At 41.7% G+C, this 14,084-nt stretch overlaps 1 protein-coding gene across 6 annotated transcripts in view; it reads left to right on the top strand.

The window, feature by feature from the left end:
- The window catches only part of SUN1 (Sad1 and UNC84 domain containing 1), a 2,891,160-nt gene that overhangs the window by 2,676,325 nt on the left and 200,751 nt on the right, over positions 1-14,084 (top strand). The window lies entirely within an intron of this gene.

Raw genomic sequence — 14,084 nt, 5'->3', positions numbered from 1 at the left:
TCAGGTAATGCTATATCAAGTTGAAAGTATTATAAGTACATAAAGAAAACTTGTACCCAGTATGCTTTCTTTTCTCCTAACCTATTGTCTGTGTGCATTGTTTGAGCTGTAAGGATGTTTGGTGTGTGTAGCTTTTTGTGTGTATGTGATTCTTGTTTAATAAGCACTTGAACTTCTGTTGCTCTCTCATTTTCTTTTAAACAAACATTCTGGGAGTCAAATTCACAGAACTGGCTTCCAAGACTTCCTCACATTTGAAGAATACTTTAACTATGTGACGTCCCTCCTCTGGGCCAGTAATCAAGGAACCTCAATCCTCACCACTGACACAAGTGAGAGACGTTCACTTGGAACAAAGATAGATACACATACTATTTCCAGATGCAGCTCTCTGCACCAAGCACAGTTTCCCTTAAGAACACATAGGGAGTATACTCCCATCCAGGGGCTGTTTCCCTCTCTCTCACCAGACCCCAAATAAGACTCCACGATGACCACAGCTTTATAGGCAAGTCCTCAGCCTAGTGTTCGAAGGCAGGTCCTCCACCACCCACTCTCTGAAACCAGTGCTCTGTATCCCTGCTCCAAGTAGCTGATACACACACTTTGAGATTTGATTTTCACACACACACCTGGGAAAGGTTGGCACAGATTTACCAACTATGCCCCCTCTGCTCAGACTATAAGGTAGATACTGCCACCACAACATTCCAAAGCCAGCTACTGTTAAGGACCTTATAAGTGTACCCAATTATACTGATTAAAATTAATGCTAATACAAATGATAGTGTTTGCACGGTGGTGTAGCGGTTAGCATTGCCGCCTCACAGCAAGAGGTTCTTCGGTTCGATCCTTGGCTGGGGGTGCCTTCTGTTCGGAGTCTGCATGTCCTCCCTGTGGTCGTGTGGGTTTCCTCCGGGTGCTCTGGTTTCCTCCCACATCCCAAAGACATGCTGTAGGTTGATTGGACACACTAAATTGGCCCTAGGTGTGAGAGTGTGTGTGTGTGCCTTGTGTGGAAGGTTGGGTGCCGGGCTGGCAACTCAACACTGTAAAACTCCACTGCCAGTCTTTAGCGGACAAGGTGATCCGCTGTGGCGACCCCTAACCGGGAAAAGCCGAAAGAAGAAGATGAAGACAAATGATAGCGTTTGACCAATGCAGAAAAGGCTTTCAGGAATGGCCACAGTGTCATCAAATGCATATAAGTAGTACTCTCAAAGGTTAAAATATTCTCTAAAAGAGCAACCACAATGGAAGTTGTAATATGTTTAATAATAAAAGAACATGGAAATACTAGTTATCTGTTTACAATAAACACCAGAGTTTCAGCACAAGAAATATTAAAAATAACACTGATGAAAAGATTCACACAGATACAGAAAAACAGAACTTAACTAATTTCACTATATTTTTTTTCTTTGTCCGGTTTCAAAAACAGACTGCCGTGAGACTTCTGTCTCACCTAGTATTAAAGCATCATTTCAGTGCTGGATTACAGAATGACATCACATACATCTGGTCATCTGACTGGTTCTCACACTAACCCCTTTACTAGAAACTGAACCAGAATCAAGCACATATGTGTCATAGCGCGCGTGCGCACATACACACACACACACACACACACACACACACACACACACACACACAGCTTTGCTAAGATGTATTGTAGCATCTGGAAGCTGTAAAACCATTTCAAAGAATTTCACCCTTCTAGGGTAGCTATTAGTTCACCCCTAAGGACAGTACAGTAGGATTCCTAGTCCTGCATTTCACAGATATTTTGTCTCTGGCTACAATCAAATCTGTAAAGTACAATCTTTATGGCCTAAACCAGGTAATTTAATTTCAGACTATTTTTCAAATTTAGCTGGACTGAGATTAACCTCTTCTCTTCCATTATCCTCTGTTACAATATATTTATTTCAACAGTTACAATACAGTCTGACATACAGGTGTATTTCTTTTCTGCCCAGCAGGACCCACTGTTGGTACATTTTTAACACAAGCAGCTTTACAAATACATTTTTTCACTACAAGCATCTGTACAAATTGGCTTGATATGCAAATGGCACAATTCTTTACAAACCTTCAGCTAGCTATGCTGGCATATGTTACACATCCAGTGCCCCTTCTTCTCCTGGCATAGCTGACAATATCTCACATCATCACAAACTCTGTAGAAGACATTTCAGAGAGGAGTTAGCTGAGGAACTCTGGCGTGAACGGATAAAGCCCTTATTGTGACTGTGACTCTGAGAACCCACGTTTAATTATCTGATTGGTTGCTTGATAGGGCTGAAAAGGGGGTGAGAAGAATGATGAGGCTTTACCTGCTTACCTGTTTTTGGAGAGTGGGTTAAGGATGATATGCTGGTGTAGGTGGACTGTTGCAGAGACTCAGATGAAGACTAGAGTTTCTGAATGTTAGCTGGATCAAGTTTTATGAATGGATCCAGGGCTGTGCTGGGCTCTGTTGGGATTCCAGTTATAGCTCAAGACATTACAGGCAGAGCTCTGTCTGTGATGCCATCATGTAGGAATAGGGCCATAACTCTTAATAAACAAGCTCTGTGAATGCAAGCAGCTGTGGTGGCTTCTTTCACCTGCATCTTCTTCACTTCAGCTTCATTTGTCAGACGGATGCAAGGGGTCTAATGATCCCAGCTGAGGAGTCAAGCTAGGTAATGCTGCATAGAGAGATGACATCCCATGGGAGCGTATGGAAACACTGTGCCACAAAGCAAGACATGCACCCTAGTCTGCCAAGTGTTACTCACCGCAAATAAAAGTAAAAAAACAGAATAACACAAGGAGCATGTATACTGTTAATCAGATGAAGGTACCGCAAACAACTAATCTCTCTTCTGTTTTGCATTTTCATTGTCTAAATTGTGTTGGGGTATAGTGAAAAAGAGATTTGTTAGTGAATCATACAAAATGAATGGCAAAGCTGACATTGTACAAGAAACTGCTTATCCATATACCTAAGGGAGTAGTTAAGTTGCCTTAGTAACAAATTGCAGGATTCTGACATTAAGAACCCCTCGTCAATGGACCCTTTTTTGGATTCAAACATTCCACCTGTCAGTATTCAGCAACATTTCAGAACGTTTCCACACTTAAGGATAAATGCATCCCTACTCTAATACACACCATGATGTCACACACCAGATAAGCAAGTTCACCTCTCCCCATTCCTTGTACTTTTTGCCAGTCACTCGGCGTGGGTGTTATTTCTGCTGTCATTTGTGAAGTTTTCTGCATTCATACACCTTGCAAATCAGTCTTAACACTGGCATAAGTGTCTTATGAAAGAGCATGATGTATAAAGCATTCCCTAAGTTTCTATAGCTTGATTTTACTATTCACTTTCAGAAGGAGAGGTCTATGGCTTACCTCATAACCCAAGAGTTTTTGGAACTTGAGAGCTCCTCTCTTAGAGACTGAAACTTGAGAACTCTTCTCATAGAGACTGGTGGAGAGAGTCCACCTCATTCTCTGATGCCGACAGCTGTAGGGGCAGGCAGTTGGGGAAGGTGTTGCAGTTTAGATCTGCTGCATGTAAATTCATTGTTAAATCAGTTTTTGGTTCCTACAAGTGTTGTGCTCATTCTGTGGTACTGAGGACTTAAGCCTGTGCCAGTCATTTACCTCTGTGAAAGACCCTCTTTGGTCTAGTGGTAGGACTTCTACCTTTGAGTAGGAGCTATGTGAGTTTGAAAGGGTTGGGAGGGTGGTCTAATGGTTAATGTGTTTGCCTTACAAACAGAAGGTACAGGGTTTGAGTCTCACAAGCGATAATTGGCTAGGCTTAAAAATGTCTCACAAAGGCAGTTAGCCTAGTACTAACCTATGAACCAGGGAATTATTCCTGTGGCTCCCACCTTATCAAATGCATCTTGTAGTGTTGATGCCATCCAGACTTAGTTTGGAGGCCATAGCTAAACTTGTCTGATCCCAGTATAAGGACCTTGTGTGCCATCCAGCACATGAGCCTTAGGAACTACAGGCTGAGGTCTCCTGTTCAAGGACCCCACCCACAAGACCCAGTTGCAGCAGATGGTTCAATTTGAGTGAGGCCTATCCCATCTTCCTGTGTGGCAGGGACCACTGCACAGGGTCAGTACTCAAACTGCTTAGACAAAAAAAGAGGTTGGTCTACCCAAGCCCTTTCTTCAGAAGAATCTGTCTTCCTTGAGGCTTTTGGTTCTGAACTATCTACACCTTAGGTAGTCCCCCTACCCCCATGACAAGATGATAGACCTAATCTCTTAATGGGTTATAAAAGGAACTGCACACAACTGAACCAATCCCTTTGGACTCAACAGTTCTTTATTTGCTGCTAAAGAACAGCCCGTTGGAGCAAGGAGCCTGCAGTAGATTCTGTGGTAGTGGCTGCTATCACCAGGAAGGAACTCTGAGAGTTCTTCTGTTCAACCACCACAGGGAATCTTGGGCATTAGATAGAATTAGGAAGTGTATCTACACCTTGTCTACTTTTCCGCTGAGAATAAATTACATGGTACATGTCACACTTTTCCAGAGGGACTTTGCCAAAGAGATTACAAAGTCTCTCTCTCTCTCCTCTGAAGGAAATTATCTGCAGATCAGAGGAAATCTGTTGATTCACAGTTGGCAACCCTTCAGATCTTATCCAGCGCGTCTGTGCCTTTTCCCCAACAACACTGAGGGTTCATCTAGAGCAACCGACACAGGCATTACCATCAGGAGACATGCCTGATGTGGCTGTGTGACTTTGCAGAACATTTCAAGACATCCTTCGTCAAAGCCCTCAGTGATGGATAAACCTTTTTCAGTTCTAAACTTAAAGAAACCATCTCCAGGAGTGAGAAGGACAGCAAATCTTTATCCGCCATAAGAGTCACATTCTCCATGCCTCAAAGGACTTTCTCCAAAAACAAGAAAGAAGGGAAGAGCATTTGGTTTTGTAAATGACAAGGATTTACTTCTAACACTTCTGGAGAAAGAGCCTCATGAGGCAGAGGGGGAAAATCTTATAATGGATGTTGACCCAGAGGCAGAGGTGGCCTGCAAAATCAAGGCTTCAGAGGACCTTTCTCTGATCAGTCTTTCCAGTGCTCCTGAACAGTTGCCCAACTGCCGCATCCTGGATGCAGCCAGGGGGTTCTTCTCCTTGCACCCAACAACCTGGGCATCAATCACTCAGGACAATGGGATTGCAAAGGATCATTACCAGAGGCTATTTCATTCCTTTTCATACTCCCTCTTCTCCAACGAAGAGTCTTCCCAGTGTCCCATCCTCTCAAAAGGATGCAGTAGCTTCTGAAATAATCATCCAAGAGGTCTCACAAGACCAGAGAGGATCTAGAATTTACTCATGATTCTTTTAAGCGACAGAGAGAAGTGAAATGAGGACTTAAGGCCTGTTCTGGTCCTGAGCCACCTGAAGAAGTTTGTAAAACAATCAAAATTTTGGTTACGGTACAGGACATTCTTCCTTTATTGAGAAAGAACAACTGGATGTGCTCAATAGATCTCCAGGATTTATACTACCATATAAAGATGGATAGATGATTCAGGAAGTATCTTTGCTTCCAAGTGGGAGCCGGGCATTTCCAGTCAAGAGCTCTGACCTTTGATCACCACAACCCCCTCCCTCAGGTGGTTACCAAATGCATGGCAGTAGTGGCAGCTCAACTATAACTGCAGGGATTCTGGGTATTCTCATATCTGGACAATTGGCTAATCACAGCCCCTACCATAAAATCTACTCATTCAAGCCAGAGACTCCTTGCTCCAACAATGTACAGAACTGGGGATCACAGTAAACCTAAAGAATTCCAAACCACAATCAGTGCAGTCAGTAGAATTTATTGGAGCTTTTGTAGACAAAAAGCTCCAAATGGCAAAGCTTTTCCAGACAAGGGTTGCATCACTTCACCAACAGGACCAAAGTGTTGTATCTCATCAGAAGCCACCAACAAAGTTGATTCTCTGACTTCTGAGTTCCATGGCACCTTCTATTGCTTTAGTCTTTCTAGCCAGATACTGTATGCAAGTACATTAGTGGACATTTGCGATTCAACATTGAATCAGAATACAGTCCATGTTTTATTCCAGTCTCACTGGTGACAATTTAAATAATTCTCATACAGTGGTGGCTAGATTCTCCTCGTGTACTAAAAGGACAACTGTTTATTCATTTTCCTCCCCAAGCAATGGTGACCACGGATACTTCCCACTTGGGGTGGGGGGCGTTACCTGAGACAAGACAGTCCAAGGCACATGGTCCCAGACAGAGACCAGTCAACAAATTAATGTATTGGAGTTTAAAGCAGTTCTCCTACCATTGCAGGCATTTCAGGACTCCCTCCCCTTGGGTGTGATATCTGTCCAGACAGAAAACTTGGAATTTGTTTGGTACATCATTAAGCAGGGAGGAACCAGATCTTATCCGTTGTGTCGCTAGGCCATGAGGTGGTGGCAATGGGCAATGTCTTCAGACTGCTTTCTGATTTTAGTGCACATTCTGGGGAAATCCAGTATTGTTATGGACAAGTTGATCAGATCGTTCCTTATCCCTCAATTCGATAATAGCAGAGCAGATTTTCTGTCGCTGGGGCCAGGCTTGCTGTGATCTTTTTGCCTATTCCCACAGCACCAAGTGCAGCAAGTTCTTCCCAAAAAGGAAGAGTCCCCCGGGGATGCTGTCATGCACAGGTGGCCCCCAGACTTCTTTATGCCTTTCCTCCAACCCCTCTAATCCCAAATTTTTTACAGAAAGGAAGTACAATGAAGGCCACAGTTATCCTCATAGCCCTTTTTTTTGGCCTTGACAGATGTGATTTCCCTTCCTCTGGCCTCATGTATTACATCGTCCTTGGGTGCTGGGCTCAGACCCAGAATTTCTTTTCCATCCATTGGGGTCGCCTCACCCAAATATTCAGTACTTCAAGTTGACTGCATGGTTTTTCCAGTTCCAGTGATTGTTTGGCAGACTAGGTTTTCCTTGTCCTTTCACCAGAATTCTTCCACCAGGAAAGTCCACAGAAACAAATGGAAAAGGTTCTCCATCTGGACATGTGAAAATAACATTGGCCCTGTTTTCAGCTCCCCTATCCCCTGTTTTTAATTTTCATGCTTCTCTTATACTGTCTGAAGCTTTTCTCAGAAGAACCTTTCTTTTGCATTCTCCACTCAGAGGTTACTATTTTGTTAAAGCTTTAACAGCCCTACCTTTCGAACCTGCTGCAAAAATTGATCTAAAATGCTTGTCATGGAAAACCTTATTTCTGGTCACTCTCTCTTCTGCCAGGAGAATTTCTGAACTTCATGTTTTGTCTTCAAAATCTCCTTACTTGATTTTTCACAAGGACAGAGCGACTCTGAAGACCAGTCCCTCTGACCTTCCCTAACATCACTTCTGAATTGTCCATTATAACCTGTCCATAAATCTTCCAGTGTTCTTCCCAAACTTTTCACTACATTTACTAGATATTCATCACCAATTACATTTTTACTTGCATCAAACAAAACCTTTTATAAAATCTGACCAGTTGTCTCATTTTCAGGTGCTAAGTTGAGTAAACAAGTGTCCAAAATCATCCTCACATTGATGTTTTTAATGCATATTTTAGGTCTATCAAGAGTTAGGATTATCACTTCCCTTGATACTGAAATCTCATTCCATGGGGTCAGTAGTTAACATCTGTACCAGTTGATTACATATGCACTGCGGTTACCTAGACCAAAATTCACACATTTATCTCACTTTACAAATTAGACATACAATCTAGATCAAGAGCCTGTTTTGGTTCAGCTGTGCTCCAGATTATCCTTCCATAAGACCACCAAGAGATAATGTAGCTTGGGACTGTGGTTCCACATGTTGAGGAACGGACAGAAAAGACATCAGATACAAAATGTATGTACTTACCATAATGATGGATCTGTGTTGTTTGTTTCCAGCCTTGCTCAACTACCCAGTCCCACTACCATATTTTTTGTTATCTTCCCTTTTTCTTGCTCACATCTGGAGGCTTTTGCCTGACCCTGACCTTGGCTTCTTAGGAATTTCTTCCCCGTTGGCTTACTAGTTTTCGAGTCAGGTAGCTTTCTTCTGGTCATCCTTTTTTACTATCCCTGTTTCTTTCTAACTTTTTGTAAGCAAACTCAGTCTGAGGTAGCTCATTCTCTGTATAGAGATTATGGGTAAGGGGAAGAGCGTGAGCATCAGCTTCGAAAGCTGGATAATGGCCGAGGTCAGATTCAAAACCCCACATGTTGAGGAAGAATGGAAACAGAACATTGATCTATCGTTATGGTGAGTACATAACTTTTGTTCTTCTGTTGTAACAGAGAAATTGGAAGGAATAGACTGTAGTAGTTTTATGAAAACACAGATAAGCAGCTGGACTGGTATTGCATCACACAGCAGGATTTGTTAATTGAAAAGGCACATTGAGTGTAGGTTCCAAACTTGGCCATGAGAAAGCAGCCAAGACCTCTATTAGTAAACATGCAATTGTACTAGCAGAAAGAGTTGATCCTAACATAATCTTTGGCAGAAGAGTGTTTGTAGAAAATGATTATTCACTGTACACTAGGCAAGAGAGAAGTAAATTCATCCCATCCATCAGGGAATGTGAAGAGGCAGGTGTAAAAGTCAAGCTGCTGTAACCATCTGTCTTCTGAATATTTTTTCTGGGAGCAGAGGTAATCCAGAAAGTTCGAGTCAGGTCTGGTATCTCACCTGTGACCAAGTGGGTGACAGGACTAACAAGAAATGGAGTACAAAGGATTAATCCAGATAAAATTACTTTAGCAGATCTAGAAGATATGCTATCTGATGCCCTCCCTTGTAGGAGGGATAAAGACACCTTAATGAAGTTTCAAGTAGTTTATTCACTTAAGTAGATGGAGAAGTAGTGGTGTTCTAATACTTTAGGACAGTTATTTAAAGCCAGCTACAGTTAATAGTGGGAGGGTCCAGGGAGCTGATTGGAGGAAAATCTAGGAGATGGAAAAACAAGGAGAAAATCCCAAAGCTTAGTGGTTAGTCCCTTGTTTGAATATTTCTGAAAGACCTGTCAGGGTTTACTAGCTCAGCAGCCTGTGGAGCATCATTCTTAGTTAAAAGATTTTTATTTTTAACAAACAAAAAATGACAGTGCTCCATGAGCTTCCGCTACAGAACTGTATTTAAGAAACCACTTTCACCTGCGCTTCATCAGGTCCATCTTATAGAGTGGTTTACAGTTTGATTATTGAAAATGCTTGCTTTTGCGACGTTATCACCAGACTTTGGCCTGATTTGTATCACATGTAATAGGAGAGGCTGTATCTGTGTCTACCTTTGTGAGGTTCATATTCCTTGAAGCAAATTATGAAAGCTTTGTCACAGAACTTTTCCAGTCTGACTTATCATCAGTGCTTGTATCATATGTAATATGAAGGTCTGTACCCACTTTTAGGGCTTATGTTTCCTGAAATACATTATGAAGGACTAATCTTCTCTTGTTTGGCAAAAAGGATTGTAATGCCTGCTTATCAGCGTGTCTCATATATGACTAATGTGATCAGTCCTCTTGTTCTTCCTGATGAAGACTGACTTTTTTGTTTAAAGGGGGGAAGTCGCTTAGAGCCACACTAGGTGTTTCCCATTTTTTTGAAAAATACACACATTCAGAGAAATAGCTTACAGTGGAAACAAGTCACATTGCTCATTTTACAGATCTCCTTGATCTGCACAAGTAGGGAAAAAAAAATTAAGTATAGTTTGAGATTTCAGAACCTTTTTGCACAGGATTTTTGTGCCCGTGGAATAAAAGTCCACCAAGTGGTGAAATGCAGACTGTACAAAACCTTTAATGTAAATAAGTATCTCAGATTTTCTTTGAGCGTAGGCAAACTGTGCATATGGTGTAAAGAATACAGCAGTGAGGAGAGAGTCCCTGGGATAACAGTTTTCACTGTGCTGCAAATTACAGAAACTATGTTAGGTGCAGGCCAAGTGGCTAGAACTTCTATACCTGTTTGCTGTGGGATATCCACAATGAGAGGGAGAATGTCCCTGGTCTCAGAGCATGATTCTGTATTGTATCAGTCTGAGGTCTTCGCTGTCAAGCCTCTTCCTGGGTCTAGCAGTTAGAGAGGGTTCTTATGTTCAGATTCTTCCTCTTTCCAGGTTCCAGGTGGTAAAGTCAGTGCAAAACAAGGCTAGATAAGTGTGCCAAGCTAGACAAAGGGCTGGAAGCAGGGAGGGAATTGGGTAGAAATGCAGTTAACCAATCTCCTGAAACAGAAGGTGGTGCCATAGGACCTAGGACAGGGTTAGATGATGTAAGAGGCTGATGTACTGAGCATGGGTGTAGGCTATCAATCAGGCTAGTGTCTAGTACTCTTTTCTAATACCTAACAACAAAAGGAAGGCCCAAGTCCTCCTCCATACATTAAAAAAACTATCACTCAGCAATTCCACGCTGAAATGGTTGCAATCCTACCTGTCCAATAGGCAACAGGCTGTTCTACGGCAGGACAAATTATCCACATGCCTACCTGTTACACTTGGAGTTCCCCAAGGATCTATTCTTGGCCCTCTTCTCTTCACCATCTTTGTTAATGACCTGCCCACAATCGCCCCCCATGCCACATGCATTCAATATGCAGATGATTCGACTATCATCAGCACTGCCTCCAACCTGGCAGACCTCCCTGCTTCAACCCAAGACACCTTCAACCTAATAGAAAAATGGTTCTCAAGTCGTCAACTAGTTCTCAACCCCAACAAAACAAAACTACTTACTTTCTCACCCACTAACAAGACTCTTCCCCCCACCTTCTCTATTACATCCTCCAATGGAATCACTATATCACCAGAAGCTCACACAAAGCTATTAGGTGTTACCATTGATAACTCCCTTAAATTTGACACCCATTTCAATCTTACCATCAAAACCGTCAATAAAAAGCTTGGCTCTCTCTATAAAGTAAAACACTTTCTCACTCCTCACGCTAAAATTACAATTGCCAGCATACACCTACTATCAACTCTTTTCTATGCCCCCCCCCCCTCTTTACAAACCTAAACAAGACAACCCTTAACAAACTTGCTTCTTGTTACAATCACATAGCTAGATTTGCTACAAATTCCACCTTTAGAACGCACCACTGCACTAACTTGAAGCAACTAGGGTGGTTAGAGTTTTCCAGCCAACTCCATTTCAACCAACTCAAAACAGCTCACCAGATACTGTATCACCCAGAGAAAACACCAGCTCTGAAAACATCATTCACCCCTATATTAACCTGCAATCTTTACGCTCCTCCAATAAGATCTTAGCTCAAACTACCAAAGCCAATAATTCTGCTGGGGATTCTCTATTCTCAAACTTTGTAGGTAAAATGTGGAACCCCCTACCCACCATGCTCACCTCAGAACCTTCACTCCTACAATTAAAAAAAGCTTAAACCCCATCTCAATACTCTCTGGCAATGTCCCTGTTCCAAACCTGATTAACCACTATCATTTACCCTTCTCTTACCTCACTATCCTTAACCGCTTTTTAACAAGGCACCTCGCCTTTGTAACTGACCTATGTTTTTTTTTATATGCTGCTGTTATTTTTTTCCCAAAATGTGATGTATCTTTATATTGTATTTAGAACTCGACTATCTTCCTTTTTTGCATTAACAATGTTCATATGTCTGTTATGTACCTGGAGCTTTTCTCCCCGGGCCTCCGCTGAAAATGGATATGTATCCAGTCGCCCCTCCCGGTTAACAAATGTAAAATAAAATAAATAAAATAAAGTCCAGAATGAGTAGTAGAAAACATTTCCAAATACCTGAAAGTTGCTGTTTACGTTTGTACACATCACAAGGTAAAAATAGCATTTTCAAACTCCTGGCAGTTGCTTTTTAGATTGGTGTACATCTTGAGGTCACAAAAAAGAAAAAAAGCAATGTTTTTCTTAATAGTATTTGTATAAAACATTTCATGATATAAAAATGCATGTTACATAGTTAAGCAATTTTGTGTAGTATGTAGTCTGATGAGGGGGATTTTTTTCCAGTGGTTGTTTTATGTGAACTTTTTATTCTTTTACTTTAAGGAATATTAATGGTGTAAAAAGAGAATAAAAATCCAACAACCAGGTAGCATTCAATACAGAAGTTTAATATACCAAACAGAATTGGTTACAGTTAAGGGCTTTTGTCCTTAGGCAGATGATGTCTAAGAAAAGAACAGACAGCAATCAGTGTTAGTGGGAGCACAGGCTGTAACTTGCACTTTAGCATGGATAGCCTTCATTTAGGTTAGGTAATGCCTGTGGATGCAGTTGTCTTTTTTTTTTGGACCAGATATTCTTATCTAAAATTCATTTTTTGAAGTTGTGCATAGTTATGTTTTGTTTCTCCTAAGTTAATAGTTTATGGGGATGTTATGAAAATGTATTTAGTTTTTTTGTTTGAGAGTTTTCAGTAAAACAAAAGAAAGCTTGAACAATGTCACATTGGCTCAGATGGAGATGGCAAGAAACAACTGCATACAAAATCACCCTGCCAAACATTAGGTGTGCATGGAACAGGAACACAAAAATCTGTGATATATACTAGGTGGGAACAGGATAGAGTGTTATGATCAGCTCACTAATCATAACTCGCTTATGTGTTCGAAATATGTGAGCCAAGAAATTTGCTGGAGAGGTGATTCTTGGCATCCCTGTTGAGTGAGTTCAGTTGTGTAAAATCTTACCATAACAGTAGATGTCTTTCTCTGCACTGTTGCAGTATTCCTTCTTTGATTCTAGCAGGTGAATGGGGTTGTGAAAATATATATCCTTAAGGTCTAGAGAAATCAAAAAGGCCTGGGGAAGAAGAAGAGGGAATGACGTCTGAAGAGGCAACATCTGGATAGAAGGTACCTTGAAGAAGGTGTTGAGTAGAGAAAGATCCATAATTGGTGTCCGTGTACCCAAATTCCAAGGAACCAGAATCATTCTGGAGTAAAACTTCTTTCCCACCTGGATGGGTGGAATGAGCTGAATGGTGTCCTAATCTAAAAGGAATTGCAGAACCTCTGGAAATTAAGTTGTTGCAGAGGAGGTTGAGGAATGCCTGAAAAGGAAGAGATTTCCAAACCATGAAATACCCCTGACGAATAATAGCACCCAAGAGTCTGAGGTGATCTGATGCCAGTTTGGAAGATATGGAGAAAGGGAACTGGCCGAAGGGAAGGCCAAACTTCAAATGGAGGCAGGCTTGTCCTGAAAAGAAGGCTTCTGAGATGGAGTACAAGTGGACTTAGTAGAAGGAATGTGCCTAGATCCCTTCTAACCTGTAGGAGGAGGGCGAGTTTGCTTACAAACAGAGGCAGACTTTGAAAGGTAATTCCTGTGAAATTTGGGTATAGGAGAGGGGCATCCAAAAGCTTGGCTTTAACATTGTAAGGTAAAGCCTGAAGACGTAGCCAAGAATATTGCCTCATGAAACCAAAATCAGCAACCCTAGAAGAGGTATCAGCTGCATCATAGCTGCATTTTATAGAATGATGGGCAACCTAGGAATTGGCCCCCAAGTAAAGAAAGAGCAGAAGCCTTCCTGTCAGAATCAGGAAGGTGAGGCACCACCTTAGTTACCTTGGAAAGAAGAGCCAAAAGGTACCTTGTCATGTGAATCTGGTAATTAATAGTCCTAAAAGATAACGTGGCAGCAATATATACTTTCTTACCCAACCTCTCCATGGCTCAACTGTCCTTATCTGAAGATAAAGCTTAGTAAATGGCAATGGCTTAGAAGGTTTATCAGAGAAAACTGAAACAGCTGAAGGATCATGTATACAAAAAATTTGCAGTCCTCTGGCACTTTGTAGAACCTATCGGGTTTCTTGGGTGCTGGAGACTGAGTCAGGAACCACAGAGACAGCAGTAAAAGTGTTCAAAAGGGCTGCCAAAACAAGAGGGAGAGAGGATGGCTTGGGAGACTTCATTCACTAATGCTCGTAATATCTCAGGTCAGAGACCTAGGAGCAATCCCACTTAAAGTACTCCCATCATGTGGGCAGTAGTATCTCCCAACAGATATGTCTTTCAAGG

The sequence above is a fragment of the Protopterus annectens genome, chromosome 12.part0, assembly GCF_019279795.1.
Source record: "Protopterus annectens isolate FY-2018-M chromosome 12.part0, PAN1.0, whole genome shotgun sequence".
NCBI lineage: Eukaryota > Metazoa > Chordata > Ceratodontiformes > Protopteridae > Protopterus > Protopterus annectens.
Note: the sequence above shows the minus strand (reverse complement) of the source record. Positions and strands in the feature narration are given on the sequence as shown.